The sequence below is a fragment of the Rhopalosiphum padi genome, chromosome 2 (assembly GCF_020882245.1).
Source record: "Rhopalosiphum padi isolate XX-2018 chromosome 2, ASM2088224v1, whole genome shotgun sequence".
Classification (NCBI taxonomy): domain Eukaryota; kingdom Metazoa; phylum Arthropoda; class Insecta; order Hemiptera; family Aphididae; genus Rhopalosiphum; species Rhopalosiphum padi.
In genome coordinates, this window is record NC_083598.1 from 21,064,629 (window position 1) to 21,090,704 (window position 26,076).

General features: G+C 24.7%; 1 protein-coding gene and 1 long non-coding RNA gene across 9 annotated transcripts in view; one reads left to right on the top strand and one right to left on the bottom strand.

Annotated features, from left to right (window-relative positions):
• The window catches only part of LOC132919340 (basement membrane-specific heparan sulfate proteoglycan core protein), a 154,363-nt gene that overhangs the window by 33,911 nt on the left and 94,376 nt on the right, over positions 1 to 26,076 (top strand). The gene's annotated exons all lie outside the window — the stretch shown is intronic.
• LOC132923354 (uncharacterized) lies at positions 856 to 13,999 on the bottom strand. Its single transcript, XR_009661161.1, has 3 exons — positions 13,619 to 13,999; positions 5,561 to 5,767; positions 856 to 1,267 (listed from the first exon to the last, which is right to left on the bottom strand). It is a non-coding gene; the product is annotated as an uncharacterized LOC132923354 (long non-coding RNA).

Below are 26,076 nucleotides of genomic sequence, written 5' to 3' on the forward strand. Positions count from 1 at the left end.
TTGAATTTTATTTTTAATTATTCGAAACGGTATACATTTTTTCTCTTTCATCCTGGTGAATGACCTTAATCAGAAAAACTGTCATGCCAACTCAGCTCTTTGCAGTTTGTTCACTATCTACAATAGAATATTATTATAATATGCAAACGTATGCCAAAAATTCCGAAGTTAACTATATAATAATAACACCTCAAAGAATACAAGTTTCCGTTCCGGTTATCCTCTGTAAAAGGAATGACGTAATTATTGCAGGTCTCGATACATTTATAGGTTTATAGAAACCTTAAAATTGGATTTTTTTTTTATAATATATAATCTAATATTATGATGTTAATAATATAATAATATAATATAATATTATTAAAGAAATTAACAGTCTTTAAAAGTTTTAATTAAGACTTTTAAAATTTATTATTTACGTATATTGTGGGCCTATTGTCACTATAGGTACCTAGTTTGATATTTATTATCTAATTTGTTTTATATATATTTAGTTAAATATATACAAATATACAATATTGTATATAATAATGTGTCTAATATTATAATATTTATTAAATATAAAATTATGAATAGCTAATTTTGTGTTATTACAAAATTTATTTTGTCATAAAAAGAATAAAAAATAAATACAAAACAAATCGATACAGAGTTAAAAACAAAAATGTAATAGTTTTTTACGAAAATTAAAAATAATTTTTTTTATTCTTTTCTTTTTTGAGATTCCAAGTATAAATTTCAAAAAAAATTGACTGCATTCGTCTAATTATTAGATATATTATATTAACTAATTTAACAGTTTATCGCCACACATTTTCGACATCGACCTGCAAGGTTTTTCATTGGACACGTTTTGTATATGATTGATATTATATAATATCTGAGTATATGTTAGGCGTATAACTTAAAATATGTATGTTTAAGTATTGTCATGCATATTGTAGCAGGTTGACTATAAATTATTATTTTTACGATACCGGAGGTATTTAGAAATAAACAATATATATTTGATTATGGTATACATAAAAAGGTCGTTACTGATATTGGGTATCGAAGTGGATATATTTTTAGTGCAGTTGCTCGCATGTATACATAAGCGGCTTACTGCTTTATTAACCACTCGGAGTGCATTCTTCGGCTTTTAAGCTGAAAGTACTGTAAACCGTACATACGTATATAGGCAGTTGATGACACTTTTAATAACATGTCTGTGTGGTTTAATGCCAATTGACAGTGCACATATAGGTAGTTTTTGCGACAATCGTTCCTGTAGAAAAAAAATTGTCATATAAAATGAGTTGATAATTAATATTATTAATAATAATATACATTATACTTATATCATTTTTAAATGGATTAGAGTATCATATATACAAACCAATTAATTTTATATTATATTATCATTTATCATATTATTACATATGTAATAATTGTTTACCTAATATTAGATATTCCTACTCAATTTATGTTTATAACGAAAAATCTCTTCAATCGTTAAACATTTTTTTTTATTTTAGTAGAATTGAAAATTGAAATATTGATCACCACCATATTATGATGGATTTTCCTTTATTTACTATACTATTCTATTATTCATTACCCGTGAGCTGCAAGTATTCTAATTCAGATTTTATAATTTATCTTATATAATACAATTTATAGCGATTAAAATAATACTCAATAGTCAATAGGTTTTTAGTAAGTTTTTCAATAAGGTCTTTGTATCTAGATTAATTAATTGTTTACATTTTAGGCGAGCAAATTCAAAGGAATTTTTTTAGTCATAATATTATCTTTATAATATATGCTTATAGTCACATAAATTTACAAATTTGGTGTCAATAAGTAATAGAAAAAGTTCTACGTAGTAAATTACTAATGTAATACCTTATATATTATTGAATTGTTTCCAGTTTCTATGTCCCCTAGTAGCCATGCTAATACTGGTTTCAATGATAAGAAGTTGATGGTTCCGCATATAATTTGCATTTAAAACAATTTTGAATATCTACTATGAAATATCATGGCGTGTCAATAATTTTAAATATGAAAATTGTAGATATTGAACCATGTGAAAGATGTTTTGATTTTATAATGTGATTTTGTCGTTATTAACCACTACCAGTGCTCCAAAAAAAGAAAATATCAAAATTTGTCTTTATAATTTTTGTTTATAAGCATATGAACTTAACATTGAGAGAAATTTGTTATATAGGTTAAGTTAGATAAATAAGTTTAAGTGCTTAATAGATATATATTTATTAGGTTAGTAAAAATTTAAAATAGTTTTAATTATTTAATCGTAAAAATAAACAATATATTAAGCTGGATAATATGTTGTTATTCGTTATAAAACGAATATGAATTTATTTTAGTAGAAATAATTAACAATAGCAATAAAATAAAATAACCTTAAAAATATAAACTATCAAACCATCTCCAATTAACGATTTTATGATTAAATTCGAATATCAAACACTGATCAGTAACTTCAATGATGAGGTACACTCAAAACAACAACGACATAGCAGAGTGACTTCCACGGTATTTTCGTTGTATATTTGGATATTCAATAATGATGGCGTTTAATATTATAATTATTGAAATCGTTAGTAATACAGCTGTATCGATGGACTATCTAAAACAGTGGCCTTGTTCTGTAAATGTGTGAAAGATGTCCACAACGTAATAATTTTTCATGACATATATATTTAACATAAATACTTGTCTTGGTTTTTAATTACATGATAAGTACGTATTTAGTTGTACCCTTAATTTGCAGCTGATTATAACTATATAAACATTTTTATTTTTAATGATCAAAAACTTAAAATACTCTCAATGAATGATGGAATGGGCATTATTTAAAATGTACCGATTAATTAGAATAACTTTTTTAACTAGTACGAATAAAGTACATGTATAATAATTATTAGTTTTTCTTATTTGTCAGATAGTCTTACATTTGGAGTTGGAGTACATATTATTATATAAACCAACAACCCAAATAACTCTTAAAACTTTTACCGTATCGTATTATTATCATTATTATTATTATTATTATTATTACGTAGATACAAAACAGCATTCAATGTACTAAGACATAAGTACTTCGATTACGGTCATAATTATGTCTGTTGAATCTCTCGGAGAACTAAAATTCAGCCATTTGAATGCAATGAGTTAATGATGCCACTTTTTATTTTAATGAGAAGGATTCGCACTTGTTTTGTTTTTATTTATACAAAAACCTTTTGTAGGACATATAGTAAGCTGCATTATTCACACTGTACTTTTAATAAAGTTACTATGTTTGTGATAACGTTTTTAATTCGTCATAGTACCATACTCTGTCCATTTTGTGATTGCGGTCAATGTCATTTTATTGTTAGCTTTTGAGTTATTATTATTTTTTTTTACCTATTATTGAGGGTTTTAATCAGTACTAGTATAATATACAGCACCTACACTTGACCGTATATTTGAATGTATGACATACACTTTGAAGAATCTAACATGTCAAAAAAGAATTGCTAGTCAATTAAAATCTCAATGAATATTTTATATGTTCATTAAACATTTAAGCCTATAATCGTGTAGTTTCCAAACACTTTTGTAGCGTATGAAAACTTGTTATATGACGGCTTATTTGCATCATATTCCCAAATTAAAATAAATAAACTAAAAATCAAAATAGATTTATACATTTCAATTGTTTTAGAGTATAGAAATTTGACGATCAAACAATAAAACACGTATTTTTAAACCACTACAAATATTTTTGGTACAATCATTAGAGAACGTGCTTTGTATAATGAGGCATCACTGAACTATTGTATTTTAAAAACTCGTTCGTTGAACTTCATACCGAAGATTATTTAACTGAATACATGAAATGACATTTTTTAGGAGCTATACTTTTTATAATTTGTTATACTCGTATTTTTACAATGAGTATTCTAGATACTGAATGGAGTGACAAACTATTTGTGTTACAATGACATTATTTTTCTTTTAAAAATATAGCTGGTATATTTTCGAGTAAATCTTGGATGATATAGATTTTAAAAGTTAATATGTTTAATTTTTTTATATAAAATTGTTAAAATTAAAAAAAAAATTTAGTGAGTAAAAGTTATTTTTTTATTCAATAGCGTTAGTAAAAAAAATCATATTATAATTTTTCATAGTGATCTGTTGAAATATTCAAGAAGTTATATTACTTTAAAATATTCAAAATTATTAAACGTTATTTATGTTAACAACGTATTTAAAATTTCAATGCAGGTAGCTTGAAAATAAAATAAACATTCAACAATCTGTCTAACTATAGTAAAATGCTCATAGATTTATTATTGTATTTTGTATAAACTATTAATCCTGTCTACTATAAAACTAAAATTTTGAATTAAATAAATATGTTTAAAGATAATAGATATGATATTCAAAGCAATAAAAGTTAAATATATTTACAAGTTATAAGCTTCTTATTATTTCCTAAAACATCTAAAAAGTATCGTTGTCTTAGTTTATTAGTTACCTGTGAATAGGTTTTACAAAGCCATAATAATTTTTTTCTTATTTAGTATGTTTCTATTTAAAAAATATTTGACTTAATATACTAAAATTAATTTATTCCCATTTTATTTAGTTAACCTTGTCTATCTGTATAAACGATAAAGTAAGCACCGAAAGAATAAAAAAATCATTTATGTAAATATAATAAATACATATATAAAATTTAAATAAATTTCTTATAGGTAGTATTTCATTATTTGTTATTATTGAGTTATATTGCTTATTTACTCGTATATTTATAATAAATGCACAGCTTAAAAACATTAAAAAATTAAAAGAAAATATTTAATCATTGTTAGGTGTTTATAATAATAATAATATAATATACAAATCTAAATTGAAGTCTTTAGGAATAACACTAATGTATGTGTTAATTTTATCTAATTTTCGAAGGTATATATTTTATAGTTTTTGATTTTCTCTAAGATTAAAGGTACACTTATTTTAGATTAATCACTGGCATATTTGTATACTTGAGAATTTATACTGTTCATCTGAGCGTGACTTATTATATTATTAGTTTTATTTTACTATGTGGCTTTTTACAGTAGTGAATGTTATTTTAAGTGGAAATTTTTTCACCCAATCACAATATTAGGTCAACAAACACATTCATTATTTTTTGACCTGTCGCATATAATGTAAACGTACAATCGATTTATTTATTTTTATTACTTTTGATATAATATTGTATTGAATTAATTTTATATTATGACATATTATGTTTACTTTTTATTTTGAAATTACAAAAAGTTTAGTTTTAACTGTTAATAATTGTGTGATATAAAATCTTGGTTATCTAAGTTTTATTTATATACCTATTTACAATTTATGCCTACACGCCTGCGCCTTTAAATAGTAAATTATGTCCATCGGACGTTATAGGTATTTTTGATTATTTTTAACGCAATTCATATATTTTATTACATATTTTGACGCGTGTTCATTCGTTATTCATTTATTTTTTTTACTACCCACTTACCTTTATAACCTTTGTGAACAATCGAAGTGTGTGATGTGACCGAACGCTTCCTGTGTACAGGAAGTAGACATTCCGACATTCTTTCTTGTTTATGTACGTGTACTTACAATATATACGACGTATAGGTACATGTAATGTCATCAGCAATATATATACAGTTTGGTGTATGGTGTGTCAAATCACAGCAGCAAGTCTTCTCACGAAATTCTGAAAACATAAATTTCTCATCAATTCACCCATCGTCCGCGCGTCAATATAATAGTACATATATATATATATATATATATACACATTATACAACGAGCATCCGGCCCGCCATCCAGTGCGATGACGGGAGGTTATTATATATAATATTATATATTTTCTTCGGTAACACTTTCACGTATTCCATTGATCGCGTCATCTCCGCGTGTCAGAACAACAACTCGTTTATTGGCTTATTAAACGGACTTTGTGCGGTGTTAAAATGCCGTCGGGTCGGCAAACTTGTAAATCACACCGCTGCAACAGCGGCAGCCGGTGTATGGTATACGAGACGGTGTTGCCTCTATGCTCGATGGTGGATGGTGGGGGTAAAGGAAAATAAATAAATAAAAAAAAACCTACCACCGCTGTCAGCGTATAAGAGGGTAAATTTGTCCGAGTTTTCCGCGAGAAGATCCAATAACAGTGGTCGGCGGAGGTATAACTTGCAGGGGGTAGGCGCGTGACCATTTTTCCGACTAGACGCCGCCGAGAAAATATCGCCATAAACTTAGCAGCGCGTAACCCACATTATAACAACGCCCGAAAACGTTTCGACTGCACGCGCGATCGTCGTATAGTTGATCCCGTTCGAAACGACCAACAAACGTCATCGTTATTATTATGCATCGGTATTCCTAATATAGGTCCCTGTGGAATATATGTGTGTTTAAAGTAATTTTTTTGTAATATATTTATAACGAAAATACAATCATTGTGTGCGTGTCAGATATGCAATATTTTACTCTGGAAATCAAATACAACTAGTCTTATTTCTGCGGGAAAGGCGAAAAAAAATTATAGGAAACGTTTACTTTGTTTAGTCTTAATAATTATCGTAGATCATATTATTTTAGTGTTTTTTAATAAAGATATCTCAAATAATGTAATATACTTGACAAGAATGTTGTGAGGTTTTTATTTCATACTCATTTGAGGATAGTTAAATTTTATCAATTAACATAATAACGTCGTAAAATGTTAGTGTTTATTATTAGTCCCAATATTTCATGATACAAGCTATTAAATATGTAATTACTAATTTGCAAAAATATAAAGGGTAAAACAAAAAATGAAATTTTTTTGAAATTAGGATTTTAAGTAGGTACAATTAATATAATATGCAAAATAATATATTGTACCGTATATGTGTTAATTAAATTAAAATATATTATTTATTTATAAATACTAAACATTGATTTATTTCATACAAAACTATATTTACAACAATTTCAATTGGGAATATATAATTTATTTATAAATACTAAATACTGGCTAATTTCATAAATTATACTAGCGATTTTGCAATAAAAAAAAATAAAATATATTAACTATTCAACCAAACAAAATAAATATATTTTATTGATTTATAAAAAATTGAAAAATTATAGTAATGTAACTGCTTAATATTGTTAATCCAATCAAATAAAGTACATAAATGCATTTACTTTATCAAATATCTTTAAAAGTTTTAAAAATGTAATAAAAAGAATATTTATTATATTAACTAGCACTATTAAAAAAATATAAGCTGATTATTATAAATTAAAATACTTTTTATAAATATAAAACATACAAATCTTAAAATTTTAAATAAATTAAAAATATAATTTAGGTAGGACAGGTAGGTATTGTAATTTATATTCATTGATATATCACAATTCATTTTGACCATTAGATAGTAAGAAAAATAATATGATGTTATTCATTTAATGGTATTTACGTATTTACCATATATCATTTTATATATAAAAGTTCAATACGCGATGTAGAAAACATATTACCTTGAAGAAATTTGAAACATAATATAAAAAGTAGGAATATTAATATTAGCAATCATTATGTTTTTTTAGGGATTTTTATAATTTATTTTATTATTATAAGGTATATTGAACTAATTTTGCAGAAAATATCACGTATATTATATTAGCATTATTAATTATTATAATATATTACTTTTATTGTTTCTCTTGTAAGTCAATAATGATGTACTGTAAAATAATTTGGTAGGTTCTGCATATTTTAATTACTGTAAAAAAACTTATGAGGAACCATGTATTATACGATTATTTTCAAAGCTTTTTGGCTTATTAACATATCTTTCTACCTATCGAATTATTATTTTTGAAAAATTCTTAGTTTATAAACAGCTAAAAAAGTTCAAAATATATTGAAAATTATCTCAAGGTTTAAATTTCTATACAACAATTAAAACTTTTTGAATTAAAAAAAAAAAACAATTGATTTTATCGAAAACTAGTGTTACGCAAATATTACCGTTCAACCCCTCCTATTATCTATTTATTAGTTTATCCATATTGTTTCTCCTAATTCAATAGTACTACATAGAAACAATTGTCTTTCAGAAACTATTCTTAATATAAAAGAATTCTTATAAAAAAATCCAACCCCCCCCCCCCAAAAAAAAAAAAAATAATAATAATGAAAAAAACAGCAATAAATACACATAATTGAAAAAACATGCATTCATTGCAGAGCTAAAATTTAAGACAAATAAAATATATACAAGAGTAATATCGATTTAAAAATAGTAATTTTGGATTAAAATGATAGTAATATATACATATTATTTAGAAGTTACGCGATTTGTAATGATACACATGATATAAGGGTCACAAATATACATAACAATAATATGTATGACTGGTGATAAAAAAAAATGAATAAATAGAAAATGACGGTATTATCTTTGCAATGCATAGGATGTTGAGGTGGTGGCTGGGCGGAAACACAAAATATATTACAGGTATAAAACATCTGTATGATTTACGTGTAAATGGTCGTAAATAGCCCGAGGGCAATTTTTGTTTTTTTTTCCGGTCCGGGGGACGGGGTGTGAAAAAAGGCCAAAGCATTAAACATGTATGAATTTGAGAGCAAGACGTGCCCCGGGTACCAGAGATGTGCGCCACTACCACCGCCATCATGTTACACATTTATTTTGACTTAAGGACTTATGCGCTCGGACGACTTGTTAAACGCTTATTAGGCGCACGTGCTTCGGAGCGACAATGGCCCCATTTGCACCGTGTCTCTTTCGTTTCGCGCTCGTTCACTCCTCTCACTCCCTCTCTCTCTCTCACTGCTTGGAATATCATACTCGCTGTGGCCCCCTTACCCGTTGCCGCAGCACACACGCGCACGTGGGTATAATAATATATTATGTTATTATACTGTTATCACTCTGATAAAAAAAAATCAAAACGATGACGTAAGTCTTTTAAATAACTGTCGAATAAAATTACATTCGTTTGACTTCTTATAAACAAATTCGATTACTGTATGGCTTTGTGTGTATAGACAATAGACATCTTGTGCTGTCTTTGGTAATCGTATCATAACCATGCTTGTTATGAGCATTATTTGCGCAAAAAAAAAAAAAATTAAAAATTGATTCGTTTTGGTATAGCCCACCGCATCAAAATAAAAAAAGTTACGGTTTTTTCTGACTGCTTGATTACGCCAATTTACTTGTGTGTACAGTGATTTTACATGGTAATAATAATTATAATAGTTATAATACAAATTTAACTAAAATCACCAATAACGGTGAATATTTGCATGCTCACTTCAATGAATACCCAAAAATTGGGTGACATATTAGAGACATTTTATTACTATAATAAAGATTAGATATTTTAGGTTGTAGTGATTATTATTTGAAAACAATATGTATTATTGAATTATTTGAAGAAAAAATGTATTTTATTAATTATTATTATAACCAGTAGGCTATAATTTGTAAAAAATGTGTATAACTAAAATAGGTATTATGTAATGTTAAAAAAAATAATATATTAATTGATTATTATAATCATATACAACGCATGTAAATTTAACTCAAATAGTAGGGTATTGGATAAAATACACTTTTTTTATTTTGTCGCATATGAGCTAAACCCAAAATGAATTAATTTTTTTTTTAGCACAAATGAATAATTCCCCTTATTATCTATCATGGTTTATTATGAGATCTCAATCATATGTACGGTTATAATATACATTATAATATATAATTTATATACATACTTTATAATATGTATCCTATAATAAATGTCAACTGTTGTACTGTGGAGTCGCGGAGATTTATCGCGTGCCCATATAAACTACATATTCAAACGGATAAGAACATTTTAATCATCGTGACTTAATAAGTCTCATAACGTATGTATGCGTTTAATTACACTCAGATCGTTATGCTCGTTTATGATTATGGTATCGAAATAATAATAAATCGTTATCTTACATGTTGTATAGGTAATTAATATATTAGATAATGTATAATATTGTTTTATAAATACATCATTGAGTATTTCTATTGTATTATATTATTTATTATAGTCTATAGGTATAATATAATTAACACATGATCATTTTAACAGTAAACACTCATTATATCGCACAATATGATTAACATAAAATTTTTGTATACATTTTATTAGTTACAAAATAATAATACATATTTTTTAGAAATTTTATTCGTCTTAATTTGTTTTTAAGAATTTTACTCTTTTGAAAAACAATTTACTTTTTATTATGAAGTAGAATAGTGTTCTGAGAATGTTTATACATATAAATCGAAATTTAAATGAGCATTTAATTAGTTACAATTTATAAGTATTAAAAGTTTAAATATAAGTGGAGTTGTGCAGGACCGCTAAGACCAATATTTTTCTTTTCATTTTTAGCTGTGTCACTTAAATTCAAGATATATATTTTAAATTTTTTTAAGTTATACATAATAAACTAATCTTAAAAATGTATATACAGCATCAAAATTCTGTATCAAAATATAAAATTAAAAAAATATTTTGCTATTCAAAGAAGTAGGTGGGTAAAGAATTTTAAAAATAATAACTATATACAAACATTTTATTAAAAAATATTGTTTGGTTCTTTGGTAGTATATTTTAATTATATTTATTTTACAAAACATATTAAAACAAGTTTAATGAAAAATAATTGATGATGAATTGATGAATTTAATACTATATTGCCATACTGGATTATGGCCATTTTGTTATTTGAATTACATATTATTTCTTTTAGTGTTGTTTCTAAAATGAAATTTATGATTTTTTTACATCTTAGTAATATTGATTCCGTTATATACTATATACTTCTCTGAATTTTTCCCATTCCACAAAATAATTTATTTCGCTGGAATATTTGTACCACATATACAACCTCTTGATTATTTTTATTTCGTTTTTAAAAAGAATTTTTTTTCTGATTTTTCTCATTCATCTGAGGTAGGTATTTGTTTTACTATATGGATTAATCCATTTAACATGAGATATTCTTATATCAGAAAATATTTTTTTGATAATTTTAAGTTATTACAAAATAACATTTTTGGAAAAAAATTATGTATTTTATTGGTTTTTGTTACTATTTTTTTTTTACCCTTATGAATGAAAATATTCATTTTTAATTTTATATTTCTAAACGGAATATTATTTTGAGTAGGGTTTTTAAAAATAAAAATAGTAAAAAAAGATTTTTTTAGAAAATTATTGTTTTTAATGTTCTAAAATATTTTTTCATGTATCATCCGATATTATTAATTTATCGTTTTTAGTGTTTCGTTTTCGATGACCAATATGTGTATATATTTTATAGTTATAATTTTTATCGTTATTTAAGTATATATAATATATATATATATACTATAACTTATAACTATTACTTATAATAACTATAGGTATCTATCAACATATTGTTGAAAGTTAAATTTATTAGGCTAATATCACTTTATTCACTTTCTTTATTCTTGTGATAATTGACTTTAAAAGTAAATTATCAACATTTGTATCTATATGATTTAGTTATGTAGTTACCTATCTAAATCTATATGTTTGTCAATGGTATCACTAAAGTCATCACCGTTTAGGGTGAAGTGGTACTAAACGTCGTGATAATTTTTTTTTTCAGATAATATAAATGCTTATGTTAATATCTCATAAATTATTAATTCGGTACTTCAATGTTAACTCGTTTATACCAGCTAGTTGTAATAATTTTATTTATAATATGTACTGTATAACTTAGGTACTTACTTCTTAAATGTCATAAATATATTTGTCAGTTACAAATAAAATACAATAAATTAATTTTATTTAGTTCGTTATTAAATTAAAAAAATTATAACATAAACAAAATTTTGATGGAATAAAACATTCAATTCTGCAGAAAGTTGTCTATTAGGATAAAAAAAAAATGATGACTAGTCTGTCGGTTTTTGATGTTAACATTTAAATTTTAACTTATGCCAAAATTGTTGTAAATACAAAGTTTCTCGTGCGTGTTTATATGAATAACCCGTCAATAATACCATTGCCAAAATAATAGTTTTCAATAAAAGTGAGCATATCTTACTATGTGTATAATATGTATTTTATTTAGAGTTTTAGGCTATGATTGATGGTTATATAGCTAGTAAGAATCTTTTTTAATATTAGTCGGGTTGATATCGGGATAATATACATTTTTAGACAACTCATGTAAAATCATTGTGTATATCTTCTCTTATTTGTAAAACATGTGCGAGGATAAAGCGGCCAGCCAAACATTGTCGTTTATACACGTTAAATATGTTTACGTCAGAATCAACTATATAGTCGAACGTAATGAATTATATTTTTGATTAGACTAGTTAATTTAAAGGCGAGGTTCAAATATATGTTACCTATCCATTAGATAGTTTTTGGTATTATGTTAATAATATTCTAACATCAATAATCGATATAATATTTATATGAGTATATATTTATTATTTTAACCTACTTATACAATTATTCTTATTCATTTTTTCATTTTTGTTTGAAATATCTTGCACATTATTTAATTAAAATATAAAGTTAATTTTAATAGTTTATAAGATAATGATTTTGAAATGAAAAATATGTACAGTATTTGTTTAAATGGGCAATAACTAATAACTTCAATAGTATAAGACTTCTCAATTTATTTTAAATAAACGTGTCACTGCAGACTATTCAAATTACATATAGGTTTAGATTATGTTTAAAAGTAATATTATATTAACATTAAATAATATTCATTTATATTTAATTACTTATATGTCCACTGATACATTTATATACTATTTATATATATATTATATTCGTTTATAAACGTAAAATTTACTTGATACACGTTTTAAGTGTTATCTAATACATATTAAATAAAACAAACGAATTTAACGAAGCAATTAAACCTAATAGTATTGTATTCGCGTTACACATATTTCATTATATTGTATCGACGATAATCTATAAACAGCAAAGTCGCAGTGTAGTTAAACACAATTGAATATATTATTATCGGCAACTATTGTTTCGTATATTTTCTTATTAAAAAAAAAAAAAAAAAATTGCACTCCATATTATATGATCCACAACGCAAAAATATCGTAATTTTTCACGATTAAATATTTTATTCATAAATTTTTATTATACTATCCACATAGCGTATCGATCCCGCGATATGTATATCAATATTATTATTTGTATATACAGTATGAGACAGAAAGACTAATTAATTGAATTAATATAAAAATAACAATAATAACGTAATATTTAAGGTATGATATTGATATATGACTATACGATTATATTATATCGTTGAAAAATATTTATTAATTACACAGAAAAAAAACAATTTTAGAACTGTTACAGGTAAATAATATATACTTATACCTTTTATCTTTACTATCAATACTATATCTATAATAAATATGGATATTAGATAAATATAGTGTTTTAGTATTTTCGCCCCATATACTGTATTTACCAAATGGGTAGGTATGCGTATGATGTTCTCTTATCCACCGCCGCCACAAACTGCACGATGCCTCGCCCCACCGTTTACATAATCCGCGGTCCCCGGATCGTTTGACACAGTTTCAGTGGTTTATTATAACTCGCGTCGCCACTGTAATAATAATAAATGTATTTTATTATTATTAAACACATCTGGCTGAGACGGCGGCGGCAGCGGCTACAGCAATGGCGCAGTATACGACTTGGGCTCGATTTTCAGAAAGTCGATGATCACGATGTCAGACTTTGACGTGCCCGTCGTTCAGAGTGGCCTGGGTGCGCACGTATCATAATATAATATAATGGCGACCACGCTGGATCTCGTCCAAAATACGATGTTTATACTTTGTCGAGCCGCACCGTAAACACACTGTAAACACGAATTATACACGACTGTATTGCTATATTATAAATAATATTTGTATAAATTATTCATACACGTATGGATGAACATGAATCAGTTTCCCTCCTATCCTCTTCACGGAAAATAAACTCAAGTATGATAAATTAGTTTAGTATTAAATTAATCAATTGACGATTTGCGAAGAAAATTTTTACTTATTTACGCAGAACAGTTCCAAATTTAGTATGCATAATCAAATAATCTAACTATAGCTGATCTTACATACGCGGACAATTAAATGCCTTCGGATTTATCCTTTCTTAAACTCTGTTAAATATAAACTCCACAGTTTTTAACGCAATTATTTGAGTTGTTTTGACAAAGTCTAAAATTATATCCAATCATAATTCATATTTTTGAATATTAAAGAAACAGTTAATAATATTATAGAAGCAGCAATTTATGAAAATTATAGTTTTACATAAATCAACTATAAATTATTCAATACTTATTTGTTGAAAAGTAAAAAGTAAATAATAAAAAATAGCCTATGGCCTATGACATTATGGATCATGCTAAATTTATTGATGTAAATTGTTCAGAAACCGTAGATTGCATAAGGTTCATCCGTAAACGGCGTTTTTCGTGATAGATCAAATAATGACAATGAATTTATCCTGTCTTATTATACTCCATTAAATGTAAATTACACATAATTTTACACATTCAATTAAATTTTTTTACTAAATATAAAAATATAAAATAATGGCCTAAAATTATATTCAATTATAATAACTGTTCTATTTTTTGTAACACCTGCAATGGTAACCCTATACAAACAAAAAAGTATTTGTTTTTCGTGAGTCAAAAAAACCTATAGAGCTTCTCTTTAAAATTCATAATTCAAAAACTTGACATCGAAGTATAAATTTATTTATATACTAAATTACAGAACCAAAAATGTGGTAGACTTGGCTGTAGATTGTTTACACACACACACACACACACACACACACACACACACACACACACACACACACACACACACACACACACACACACACCACACACCACACACATTGTATTTCATTAATATAGATACAAAAATTAGTACACACAATCTATCTTATCTAATTAAATTATAAATGAAATCAATACACAATACAAATACACCCATGTAGTACACCCGTTTTTTTAGTAATAATGCGTATCTTGATGCAAAATCAGCGATTCATTAGATTTTGGTTCGTTTTTTTGTTTTCTTGTACGATAATGTTGCCGCGTAACACGATACGTTGAGTTCTTTGTGGAATATTATGTGTGCAGCGAGGAGCTAGTTCTTATTATTAATATATTATGGTAAAGGTGGGAAGGGCTCAGGAACATATTATTATACCACGCTACAAATGTGATGCGTTGCGATCCAACTGTAAATATTGACATTTGATCAGTCGAATTATTATTACGACCGACGACAAGCTATTACTGTCATGATTATCTTGATGTTTTTATAGATAGCGAAACGATATATTTCAATTTTTGATTATTCGAATGTCGTTTGTTATATTATTTTATAGTTTTGGACATTTGTTATAATATGTAGTGATTTAAAAACTCGTATTAAGTACCGCGACAAAATTAAGTTATTTATTAAATGTGTATTCTATGTATGTACATTGCAGTTTTTAAAAACGTTTTAAAGGGGAAGAGGTTATTTATAATTTTGAAATATACATGTATGATAATCTATGTATGTATCATAATATAAGAAATTATTTGGGCAAGAACTGTATAATATATTTTAATAGATACTGAGAAAAGAATGTGGCCTTGCTTCGACAATATCACATTATACTTGAATAATTACCAATATTTCGAGTTATATGTATAGGTGGTACAGGGTACAAATAATTTTATGTCTTTATAAATTTTATTTTATTAGCCAGAGCGCAAACAAAACACTTTTAGATAATAAATTATTAAGGTACAGCTCTTTTCCAATTTTTTTTTATAACACACAGCTAAAATATTTTGTCGGTGCAGCTATATAATAAAGTGTAATTGTGAATGTTAGATATGAACGTTCTTATCGATTGATGTAGCCGGCCTTTATTAGAGTAAGTAAGAAAATTAATGCAGACAATTTTAAATTCTAATATATCATTCTGTGAGTTATCTCAAGAAAATAATTTTAAAATTTAATAAAACATAACGAGGGAACGTAATACCTATTAAATAAAAATAGCACAATTGTATTAGTGACACATAAACACCACTTGTTTAACACAACTATAATAATTCACATTGGTGATAGACATATATAGGTTTAGGTTAGGTAGTTTATTATATCGTACAATAAAGATTATCATTTGGCATTGGTATAACATTTATAATATAATATAATATGTACCTACTACTTCAATTTTCGTAAGAGCAGCTGATGTGGTTTGAACTTATGTATTGCTTTTGTTTTTTGTGTATCTAGGGAATTTATTAAACGATGGAGGTATAAAATATTAAATAAGCAATAAAAACGTGTTGAATACTTGAGCAATTAATCTCGACCGTTGCGCAATTACAATGATACGATGTATATAACTAGTTATACAAGTAGGAAGAACGTGCAGGAAAAATAACGCCATCGTTTTCGCATGTCATTCATTTATAATATATGTCACACCCGCCCGCATACACTGCAACGTGTATATACGAACTTAATATGAGTCATAAGTGTTGTATCATCTAACCTACAACTACATAAAAAAAAATACTTCAGTGTATTTTAATATTTTTTAATTTTAATTTTTTTTTATAGCACAATAACAACGTCTATTAAAGAATACTGTGAATATATATTATTGTGTGTACTTACCGACAATTTGTATCAATTAACACACACTATACAACATAACCCTATTCAAGGGTGATTTTTCGGATTCAAAGCCCCATCCCTCTAAAAAAAAAAAAACCATTATTAATTAATCTTATAGTGCATAAAGTTTAAGTTTAATAACTCAAAAATAATGGGTTCGAATTTCGGTTTATAGGCATCGACATTTTTAGTCAAATAATCTGCTTGATAATTTATAGTAAAACAGTTTTCATTTGAAAGAGCTTGTTTTGTTAAATGAAACTCTTTAAATGATATACAAATCTAATGCTGAGTTCCATGAACGATCACTAAACATTTAACGTATTAATAATGCGCTAATGATCTTTTAAACATAATATGGTTTAGTGGCCCATGATTGGTTTATTCAATTTTATTAAAATATTAGATTTATTATTTTTTGATATGTAAGCTATTTAAAAATATTATATCCAAATAAACTTAAAAAAATCATAATTTTAATAAATGTGTTACGTATTAATGGATAAAAGGAAAGTAAGCATATTTGGTGAATCACTCTGTATATATCATGTTTGTATAATACTTGTGTACATAGCAGTGGATGTTTACGACTATTTTTCGGTTATCATTCCTATCCTATCAATTATATGACGTGAAATATATTTTTGAAGACTTTTCTCATCGTGCTCTATGTGTGTATGTATTATTTTTTATTACGTATCTACCTACTCTCCCGTTGGACTGTATGTAAATTCCCCATTTCATTATTATTACCGACGCTAATTGATTGGAACCAAAGCCTTATAGTTCACACACAGACTTCCTAGAAATCTAATAATTTTACGGGCTTACGGCCTCGCCTAGCAATTTAAACATTTTTCAAAACATTGCCATGTGTTTTTATTTTTATATAATTATATTTTATTTGAATACGTATCTCTAACACATTAATCGTATTGACAGTTAATATATACCTAAATAATCTTATAAATGAAATAAATAGGTATATTATAGGTATTGATGGTAGGTAGGTATATAATAATTAAATATAATATATTCAGAAGTTTTGGTAAAATAATGTTAAAGGTAATAATATTTGTACTATGATACTATAAATAGTTAGAATCGGTAATTTAAATACATTGAAATTTCGTTGTTTTTTAATCATAATAATTTATTGTTATAATTTTAAAATTATCTATACGAAGTGATACATTTCACAATATACGCATTTTTGTCTGTTGGTCATTTTCAAAAATAGTTTTAATTTTATATATAGTTATATTGAAGGACTAAATTTTCACACTAAATTATTAGGTATTTTAAAATTTTGTTAAAATTTAATCTCTTATTTTTTATTTATGACATTTATTTTTGGGTTTATTTTAAAATGTATAGTTTAAAACTAACTGTAAATATATTAATTATTAATATGAATATTTTTAAATATAATTTAATTTATAAGCATTTAAAATTTAGCCAAGACCATGCGTGGAACAAATTGCAGGAAAAAAAATAGATAGTAAAAATGTAGATAGGTATGGTATAGTTTTTTTCAAGCATTTTGTTAAATGAATTGTATTGTAAATATTTGTCTCCAATTAATATATTTAAAATGCACTCTTTGATGAATTTATCTATATCAAATGTCCAAATATTAAATACCTGTAAATTATATTTGATACAACTAAAAATTTAACTGCATTTTTAAATTATTTATTTTTCCAAGAACATTTAATACGTGTTTGCATAATATTGTAAGTAAGAACCATTCTCTTATATTATCAAATATGTGATAAAAATTAATTTATAAACATATAGTTGTATGCATATTTATATTTTAAAATGACCTCATGTATAACGTAAGTAGGTAATACACTCCTTATATGGAACTTTTATAATTTGAATACTTTTTATTTTGACACATAACGTTTATCAACTGTCTAGCTACTACTTAAACAGTTTATTTTATGTGCCTATTGCATGCCATTTTAAATATAAAAGACAATGACCTTAAACTATTAAAATAATATGTAGGTATGCGTAATGTTTCAATCGTTATTTTATGACTTGATATAACAAGCATTTGTTTGACAAATGCCCGTTATGGATGGGATATTGTTTTCATGTATTTACTCTGACAAAACATTAAGTTTACTTTTTTGACTACCTTATTTATTATAAAGCCAATATAAACATTATAGCTAGTATTATACATATAAAATTATGTATACTATTTATTTACTGGGAGATTTTCTAACTAGAATCAATGACTATTTGGTTGTTTCAAGTTCGAATGAGAACATTTCTGTGTAAATGTTAATATTGTCTAATAACTTTAATATAATGAATAATGATTTATGCAATTAAAATTATAAAAATTACAAGAAAAGTATATGGTGTTATTTTGTTTTTGTTTCAATTAGAATTAGGGGTATGGGTAATATTCTGTTAGTTATTAATGTTATTATGATTATTATTTTAGTAAGAGAAACTACGAAAATAGAAAAAATATACAAGACTAAGTATTTTATCTTATTTTAACCGGTCACTAAGCGCTTGATTGGCTAGTCGAGCATCATAGTGCGGTAGCACTACATTTTATGATACCGCTTTATATAACCCTAAGATTCGAGCTTATACTGTGCTCTTTGTATGTTGCATGTATTTGTTTGTCGTAAATTTATAAATAAACAGAATAAAATCGTCCTAAAAAATTATTTTTAAATATTGCCTTTTTCAATATTACTTTTTTTTTGTATAAAATACTAATTTGTCGTTAATGGTCACACGGCACACACTAACTGTTTTATTAACTAATGTTATTTTACGAAAGCAATGAATACAATTTTTAAATAATCCATCGTTTTAACTTTTTATTATTAAATAATATCACTTAATATAGTGATACATTAATCAAAATTTATAAGTAATTATAACAGAATACTATAATTTTGCATTGAATAAAATAAATCTTTACAAATTAAAATACTATAAAGTATAAAGTACCATCATTTTTAATACCGTCACAACTTCATAAAATATCCAAAATAACTAAATGCTTAATTAGGTGTATAATAATATCAACTATTTAATAACTTATTGTAAGTTTTATCGTCATATAGTACAAAAAAAAATCCATCTTAATATATCAGAATTTTTTTTATTATTCTCAGTAAGATATCTGAAAAACATAATTGGCTATATTTGTGTTCTTCATTACAGTTAATTAGTCAAAATTATTAACTTTATAAAATGATTAAATGGCGCCTCGTAGACGCTTGCGTCATGTCATCGTAGTCATACATTTATATAGGGTGTTAACATTGCGTAAGCTAAATTTTTAAAAATGCCCAAAATTAATATTTATTTTTATTTATTTATATAGACGTCCAATGAGGAATTAGGTTTTAATGGCTAGAGCGAAGGTACTAAACATAGAATTTAAGCAGAAATACATTTAAACTCTAATATTAACGAGACCTAGTAAATATATTATTATACAAAGGTAATTAAGATATTTGGTTTATTTCTCAGTTCTACTGTCACTCATAATAAAAATACACCATAAACATAATTATTTAATAAAAATGTATAGAATATTTGTTGTTCTGTCCCTGAAATATTTTAATTAAATTAGTACAATATAATATGGGGTTGGTAATTTTGTAAATACATTTTGATGAGGTAAGTAGACATCATTTGAGCTAGATCATCCCAAAAAGGATCAACTATCTTATGGGTTGTTTCTAATTTTGTTTATAAAGATTTTAGAATAGTTCGACGTCCAAAATTTGATCTTATCATTTTAGGACATTATAAGGTTCTATAATCAAAAACAGTTCCTCTATTAGGTTCTATAAAATGAATAATTTTTTTTAAAATACGAAATTTGGTTATTATTTATTAATATGCCATATTAATAATGTTATAGAGTGTAATTCATCAAGCATGGCGCATGCTCGTCCCTTTTTTATTCTTCATAATTTATTTTATTTTAATTCTGAATTTTGGAATTATTAAGATTTGTATAACATTTAAGAAGTGGTTTATGGCGTCACAAAACTTCATTTTTATATTTTTTGTTTTGTATAACTCAAGTACAATTTTTTCTAATTACGATTTTAGACACAAATATTAAAACAGAAATTAAATTAACCACCTAACAACTTAATATAAAAATAGGCGGTTCTCATTAAAAACAAAATATGTATTTAAAAATATGGCATTCTTAAAATATAAAAAAATCAAAATTTTATTAAATTTTTTATCAAAGAAAAAAATGAAGATACGCTTATTGGTAAATTACCTAATAGAGTGTATAATATAATATTTTATTTTGTTATTGAATTATGAACAATTTGTATGGCTAATAGAAGTCTAAAATTAAATATATCTCACTCTGAATTTAAACCTGCGTATATGAAATGAGGGAGGTGTATATGCCACATGGTAATGGCTAATGAGTAATGAACTACACAAATTGAATACCCCACTGTATATTTTAAATATATAACTTAAATTTACATTGAAGTATGTTACGAATATATTATAAATAAGTAGGGCTGAGAATGAAGTTCTCTTAAGAAACCACAAACACGATAAAAGCAAATTGATTTTATGCTTTAATTCAAAATAATGTTCTAAATTTTTTTTATTTCATAAATTTTGAATAAACAAAATTGTAATATTAATTTGAAAAAAGTTTTATAATACAAAATACTTTTGCATCTTCAACTTATTACTTTTAATCTAAAAAAAAATTTCTTTGTAATTGTATAGAAAATTATCACATAGATAATTAAAATATTTGTGAGATATAATAATAGTATTTAATACTAATATATATAAGCTATAATATATATGAAATCTGGTTAGCAAATAAATATTTTAAAACAAACAATTTGAATTTTAGACTTTAGTATAATAAACTAAAATATTTTAAAAGTTTAAAAATAATACAAAATACAATTTCTAATCGAATTATAAAATATACATACTCAACGAGCTTTGAAAAATAATGCTATTTCAATAAAACCTCAGCCCAATATATTTATAATATTAGCAACTTTTATAGATAGCACCACATATTAGTCATATATAGTTTCTTTCAACTTATCTGTAATGGCGTAACAACTATCTGTTGTATATTATTGTCGAGTGAGCACATGATGCATCTATTATAATAAGGGATCTTAGAAACCTAATATTAGCTGTAGCTATAATTAATATTGAAAACGTGTCTTGAATGTTTTATATCGTACTACACTCCTATAACTGAATTATTTTAATATAATTTAGGTCACATATTTCATAAGATACGATTATTTAAAATTATTTTCATTCTTCACCTATTAAAAAAAAAATAAGAAATGTATAAACTGCGGTAATATCTTTACTGTACACATTGATACACCCCGTGTATCAATTGTATTTTCTGCTGAACAAAATGATTAATTGTTATTGGTATTTTTATTTGATAAAAAAATTGTACTTTATTAAGATCAATTATTCGGCGTATGATCGAATGTATTCCACGTGGCCGCATCATTGACTTTGTTCATTAAAAATTGATGTTTGAGTATAGTATTTTAATTTTTAAAGATACAAATTTGTATGAGAACGATTTTAATTTAATATGTGTAATGAATGAATATAGACTTAATAGTCTAATGACTATTACTAATATAAATGCATAAATATTGAAAGAGAGATATATATGTTATAGTTTCTATTATGATTAATGAGTTTGTAAATTAACAGTATCCATCTAAGACCCACATAGTAATTCTTTAAGTAGGCGTCAAAATTCGCCACATATATTGTACTATTTAATCGTTAATTTTTCAAATACATTATAATGTTTAATAAATACAAGCTTAAAAACAAATAACTCATAATTCGCTCGAGTACTTTTTTTTATAATTATTATGAATGTACATAATGTAAATGTAATAATAATTATAATTAGTAATAATCTTACTATTAATAATGCATAACAGCATTCATACTCATGATGCTTTCAATATTACGAACTCAGCAAATTCGAGGTGGTATGATATGTAATCAACATGCCTAAAAATTATTTTTATCGAAGTTTTATTTTTTTATCATATAGAATTTTTGTAAGAACGTATTAAATATTAATGTATCTGTAGAAGTTAGAATTTCAAAATGATTGCCAATTTGGTGTTCTGTTGTTAATCCATATGTTTTTTTTTTTTTATAATAGTTTGGCTAAAAATTAGAAAAAAAATTATATTACTTTATACTTTTACCACTTGAAAAAAATATTCCATTTTAATAATTGTGTAATTTGATTTATCTGATCGTCTATAAATATCACCTTGGCTCTGGTAATAATTATACTTTATTACTTAAGATTTAACAAATAACTCATCCAATTATAAGATTATATAATATTAGACATCTTATATTGATGAAACCTATGTTAATTTATATACCTACATTTTATTTTATTATACCTACTATAAATTAAGTACATTGAAGGAAAATGTATGAAGTGGAGTTACTACATACATAAACAGTCGAACATATTATAGATCAAAGTAATTTATATAATTATTTAAAGAAATGTTATATTAGTATCGATTAAAAATATGCATCAATCATATCTACAATTTTTCATCATAGAAGGCTTTTTGTTACATTAAATATATCTATATTATTATTATATCAAAAATCAATTATACTTAAAATTTTTAAACTAGGTTAATTTTATTAAACCTCAAAACTATGCCTATTTAATTATAATAAGTAATGAATAGTCAGTAATGGTAATTAATAATTCATTAAATTGTAAATAAATACCTTATTTAAAATTTAAATTACCTTTCCAATCTCCATAAATATATATCTAAATATATTAATTAATTATTATCAATAATATTAAATAAAGTCTTATAATCAAGCTAGAAATCTTATTTATTGATTTTAATTTACTCTCCGAGTACAAATAGTTGGAAATTTAAACAATTTTGGGACAGGTAGTGAAACTTTTCAGTTATCCCGTCGAAAAATAATTTTATATTTTATTCTTCAAACAACGACGAAGACTTTTTGTGGTTTAATTATTTTAAATAATTATTCGTAGGTAACTATTATAATAAATAGGTTATAGAAGTTTCAGTGTATAAAATAAAATTAAAATAATATTTATATATGTAGGTGATCCATTAAACGTAAGACACTCATTATTTCAAAAATGTTCTTAAACATATTTTTTTCAGTTGATAAATTTTAATTTGTTAAAAACAACATTATTAAATTATTTAATATTTTTGGAATACCTACTTTAAAATATAATAATCGAATTTTGTGCGAGTATAGTTATGAGTTATAACTTGATAAGCATTTAAAGTTTTGATGAACAGAGTGAGTGGTACATACAGTGGTACTTGCAAAATATTCGTTTACTACTCTTCTCGTTTAATATTTAAATAACTATAACTAATAAATGACTTTTCTGACATTTAATTGTTATAAGTCGAAATATTACAAATTATATATACTTACTGCTATGAAATATTAAAAATAAAAAGAGTAAAAATCTTAAAGAATAGAAAAAATATAATTTTTTTCCTAAAATATTGTTTTATAATCACTTAAATTTATCTAAAAGAAATATTTTTAAAAATGTCATTGTTTTCTGAAAAAAACGAGTGCTTTACGTTAAATGTATCATCTTATAAAGATTTTAGTATCTTTACAAGGTGATACATTTTTAGTATTGAGAGGATGAGGGCATATGTTATCTCTGTCTTACAAAGGTACAACAGATTGATCTATTATCAAATTTGAAGTCAAAATATTTTCTATATTTTTCGCCATGTTTTTTCGTTATTTTAATTATAAATGACTTATAATTATTTTAAAATTTTAATATTTTAAATAATTATATTAAAATTAAAACGTGAAAAGTCAGGGAGAGATCATAAATAATACACTTACCTTTAATTTTGATGATAAGTCAATAAATTTATTATGATACTAAAACTAACAACACAAAATGGGAACTGCTGAACTCAAATTTACCATGCTATATGCAAGAATGTAAGACGGAGACAACATAATATGTGGGTGTGACATCCTCTTAAGCTTCAACATTTCTATTTTAAGTTTATATACTACCTATTTAAATACCTACTTTATGTTTATTATAGTAATTCTGTAAACAAAAGTAGTGTTAAATTGAATTTTTTTTTTACAATATTTGAAAAAAATCTAATAAATTATTTTTATTATTATAATATCATATTATAAAAATTGAACACAATAAATAAAAGTACATAATTAAATTCATGACTATTTATTTATTTATAGACTTATTGAAAAGTTATATCATAGAATTTATAAATAATTATATTATTTAATTAATTATAAAAATTATAAAATCTAAAATAACATTATACATATAGTGTGTAATACAAAATTATTGTAAATTTATTCTAGTTAATAAACTTGCAGAATACTTAATACTTATGTTAATTGTATTTTATTTTTAAAGGTTTAATAATTTCTACTATAACTGTATAAATTAGCGCAATCTAGTGGCAGTAGAGATTTTTAAAGGTGCTTTTTTTTCCTACTAGAGTGTTCTTGTACATTTAAAGGACATTTTTAGTACTTTTATTATGATTTCGAAATCACTATTTGTACAAGAGTAGTACTTATTTTTATAATAAACATTTTTAAATGATTTATGGAAATATAATTTTTTCTTATATAATATAAAAACCTCTTAGTTCTTTAATTTATACAACAAAACTTCTTAAAATAATTTATCAAATAATATTTATTCTAGTAATTTAGTATTTATAATATTCATGCAGTATTATACAATTGTATTTATATATTTACCAAGTACGGAAATTATTATAACTTATAAACCGTGATACTAAGAAATTAATTTAGCAGTAATTAATAGATATAAATCGTTCATCTTATGATTATAAATTATAATAATGCTTTTTAATAACCTCATTTCGTTTTAACTATATGCGATTACAAAACTAACTTTAATTTCTAAATATTATGTACTAATTAGTAATTAGCATAAAATAAATAATATTACAATAACAATTTATTGACGACCTAAAAATGATTATTGCGAATTTTAAAAAATTATCGAAATTGTAAGGTGTAAGCTTTATGGCTGTTATGCATTTCAATGGTTTTTTTTCAACAAACATTATTAATTTTTATATATATATAT